The sequence below is a fragment of the Nicotiana tomentosiformis genome, chromosome 5 (assembly GCF_000390325.3).
Source record: "Nicotiana tomentosiformis chromosome 5, ASM39032v3, whole genome shotgun sequence".
Taxonomy (NCBI): Eukaryota; Viridiplantae; Streptophyta; class Magnoliopsida; order Solanales; family Solanaceae; genus Nicotiana; species Nicotiana tomentosiformis.
The window spans coordinates 36,493,688-36,497,957 of record NC_090816.1 but is presented as its reverse complement, the minus strand read 5'-3'; the positions used below and the strand labels follow the sequence as shown (position 1 = coordinate 36,497,957).

At 32.4% G+C, this 4,270-nt stretch overlaps 1 long non-coding RNA gene across 1 annotated transcript; it reads left to right on the top strand.

Annotated features, from left to right (window-relative positions):
- The first annotated feature begins 283 nt into the window (after positions 1-283).
- Positions 284-3,730, top strand: LOC104103841 (uncharacterized). The gene is made up of 3 exons (XR_687994.4): positions 284-681; positions 1,633-1,812; positions 3,514-3,730. It is a non-coding gene; the product is annotated as an uncharacterized lncRNA (long non-coding RNA).
- The last annotated feature ends 540 nt before the right edge of the window (positions 3,731-4,270 follow it).

The window sequence follows — 4,270 nt, the reverse complement described above, 5'->3', positions numbered from 1 at the left end:
TTTTGCACATAAACCGTTGCCATAGTATGGTAATCGTTGCTATAGATGAATCTATTGCATCAGTTGTTATAACCGCTGCAATAGGTATATCTTGGGCAACAGTTACATGAAATATTTTCTTATTGGAACGGTTTCAATTCCCTCCTTATTTTTCCTCTTCTAATTTTTCTCAAAACAGAGCCCCTTTTTAATTGTTTCATTTTTAATTTTCTATTTACTTTGTCTATTTTTCCAAGTATACTAAATTACTCTTATGTGGAATAATATTTATCTGGAGAGCATATCTAGCACTCTAAAAAAAACATCAAAGCTCTCCCCCAGAAGCCCTCCTTCGAAAAAACTCATATCGTCGACCTAGATCTCTTCGAGCCAAGGGAGATCTCTGATCCTTATTTAATCGAGCAAAGTAGAACTCCGACCATATTGTTTTCAAGCTTCTTCAGCCCAGACCTTAGCTCCCATCTTCTTCTCATACTCATCTTCCATCCTCGGTCCCTAACGAGAACAGTAATCATCCATTTACGCTAAAATTATTATAAAAATCCGATTCTAAAATCCCCAAATTCATCTCAAAACAACTCTTCACAAACATTAGTCTGAAGTCTTCATAGATTCAGAGAGGTTTTATCAAATCTAGGGTCTGCAGATTTCTCGAGGTTGTCGGTCGTTCAAAGTATTTTGGTAGTATTTTTTCTCAATTCTATATCCTTGTTCTTTTCCCGTTTGGTTTTTATATGTGATAATGCATGTGATTTATGAATATCATTGGGTACTTGTTATGGGTATGAATTTCTTCAAGTTCAATGATTAAAATTAGGACTTTATGTTTTGTTAAATTATTTCTACTATCGAATTTTACTTGCAATTTATGTTGTTGTATATGCTCACTCTCAACTCTGTTTTCAGCTTAGACCAGTGAGTGATTTTCTCAAGAACTTTTTTCTTGAGCCTCTGAAGTAGATTTAAATGAGTTTCTTCTGATTTTTTGAGTGTTCCTCGGCTTTATTTTCTTTTAGATGGTAGTTTCTCATGTTTATACAGTTACAACGGTATCTATAATTGATAATACAAGAATAGAGTGAAGAAACTTAACTAAAAGCACAATTATAGAGTGCCAAAGTGATTTTAGCTTCAAAATTAAGTTGTAGTTACATGTTGGAGATGCTTTTACTATTATTAAAGCATCCACAAAAGGACTTTGGTCATTGTCTTTCTAAAGGGTTAACTTTCTTTGGCAGTTTGAAATATGTTTACTAACATGGATATTCTATATTTCGAGTTTGTTGTTACCCAAACTTACTGGTAAATATTATGAGAGCTTAATGAAAATAAATTGACTTATTATGGAAGCTAGTTTAATTGTGATAGTGATTTTACTGTCCTGATTCGTTTTCTCCCTTGAGCCTTGAGCTGAGGCATCCTTCCTAAAAAAGTTTAAAGAAATTTTAATAAGTTGTATAAAACTTGTGTGAGCAGAAGAAAAAAATAGAATGAATAAGTTTTCTCTGCTTATTTTATGAGGGATGGTTCGCAGCCATAAAGGTCGAGTCTTTAAATACTTTGATTCTTTATTATGTTCAGTTCTTTTGTAGAAGTTGCGTTAATAATACTTTTCTTGCTTTACACCTGTAGGGAAAAATAGAGACCTGAATTAGAAGTGTTGGAGGTAAGCTTAGATCACTTTTATTTATTTGAAGTTTGAAGGAGGAGTTTTTGTGGTATAACTTTGCGGAATTTGTACGAGTAACAACACTAAGGATCCACGCCAACAGCCTTTCTCTTTCAAGATTGGCCAAGGAAAAGTTATCAAAGGTTGTTAATTCTGACTGATGTGTATGTATCTCTATATATGCTTTTCTTTTTCTAGTTTATACATTAGAATATTGTGTTTGTTGTAAATAAATATCTGAGATTATTTTTCCATTGCTAAATTCATATGAAAAACTTAGTACTCTTATTTTTCTAACCTGGAATTAGTGGAACTTATCGTAGTGATACCTTTTCTAAAAATTTCAATTATCATTTCAAATTAATATATTTAAATCTTAACATTAAGCGTATAGATGGTCCAAAACAGATAAATGTTTACCATATCAATTTGTAGCACCAAAAGTATATTAGTCATATAAGAAAACTAAATAAGAGTGCATCAAAATATCTACCTATTCCATAGTTCAATTATCTCTTTCAGTTTTTTCACGCAATATGGTTTGGAGTTGAGATGAGAAAGTTGAGATTAGTGGTTTTTTGGTTAAAGTGGTGTGAAGGTTATATTTCATCAGTTGGTTGTTGATTCAAATAAGAAAAGCTTGCAATTTTGGTGATCAAAGAGGTCCTTATAGATCTGTTGGCAACGATGGAGAGGTCCAAAATTTAAGATAACTAGCTTGTTGTTATACTAAAAAGACTTAATTGCATGAGCAAAGACAACTTTTCCCCTCAAACAAGACCACACATGTGTTTGGTATGAAGGAAAATACTTTTCACGGAAATAAGTGAATTTCTTATTTATTTTTTTGTGTCCGGTTAGTAAGCATAGAATATAGTCCCATTAGCATTTATATATTATCTAGGCAAACACTATGGGGATAGAGATTTCAGGGTTGGAGTGGGGTTGGGTGTGGGCTGTTGTGTGGCGGTGTGTATTCATATTTGGCACAAAAAGATTATTTGATATAAATTGAAGAAATTATAGTTCCTCATTCCCTTGACTAACTTAAGAGCTGAAATGTAGATATTGAGGTTTTTTTAAGAGTCAGATTAATTTTTAGGATTCATCTTGTTTTAAAACTTTCTGAATATCAACTTTGGGCAATTGAAAAGTTGGTTTTTACCGTGGTGATTCTTTCTCACTAGTCTTACTTATGGACTTAAGTCCCTCTCTTCTTCTCTCTTGTGTGTATGCACCTGTTTGTATGAAAGTGTGTTAAATTCTATTACCTATTGTTATCTTTTGAATGTTGCATTCGGCTGCCCAGCCTAGAGAAAATATATGTTGATTATTTTTATCGTTGAAAATATATTTTTATTGGGAGATTAATTTCAATTTTCAATATTCAGTAGCTTCTATTTGTATTATTAGGAGTTGTTGAAAATGCTTTTAAGTGATGTTTGCTTGTGCATGTTAGTTGGAAATTGTCTTACTGCCTGCTGGTGCTTTGTGTGTTTGACTTAAGTAAAATATGAAGTTACTACCTTATGAAGTTTGGTGAATTTGTATGACTGATGTTTCTTAATGATGAAGTTGCATCTTTTCTTATGAAACTTTTCCTCTAAATCGTTACTATTGTCACAAGCAACTTATACTACTTAAATCAAAATTATTTGGATATTACTGGATAGTAGTCCCTAGTTGTATCCTTATCTTCTGGCTTTATACTATATTGTTAAATTGATTAAATCAAATTCTATGTTGAGCTTGTTTATATTGCTTTCCTTTCCATATGAGTTCTTTTTTAATTAGTTGCTATGTAACCAAAGCTGATATATTTTGAGGTTTTGATTGTTTTGTAGGTGAAATTAATGAAGAAGATGTAGACGAAAGAGTACACCTCACTTAAGAGTATTGGTTGATTGTTGCAAGGCATTTAGTTGTTCTAGGAAACTTTTATTTTAGGAGTTTTTATAAACTTATGTATGCTTACTCTTGAATTTGTCAACCATTATTGTATACTTTGCTTTTATGTATGGATAATATTAGTTGGATAAATTGAATGACTTTGCATTTTAATAGTTTCTTTTATGATTTATATACGTTTCAGTATATCATATTTTATTATATAGGTAAAATAATTATTGTAATAGGCCACCAAGTCGTTGCAAATACTAGAAAAACCGTCAAAATAGTTCATAATAACCATTGCAATAGCTTTTGAGAAATGTTGCAATAGCCTCTCATAACCGTTGCTATAGATCCTAATAATCGTTGGTATAGCATAAAAAAGCATTGCAATAGCCTCAATTGCCATTATAGAAAATGATATTGCAACACGTTTCAATCGTTCCATTTGGCACGATAACCGCTGCGATAGATAGGGCTATAGGAACAGTTACAAACCGTTACAATAGATGGGCCTATTGTAACGATTCTCCAACCGTTGCACACACCGTTGCAGTAGATCTATTAGCATGTGACCGGATGGGACGGACCCTAAACCGTTGTAATATGTCTATGGCAATGGTTTTCGACCCGTTGCCATAGGCCTATTTTTTAGTAGTGGATTGATGAACCTGGTTCTTCACAAAGAGTCATCTTGTGTAAGATAAAAGT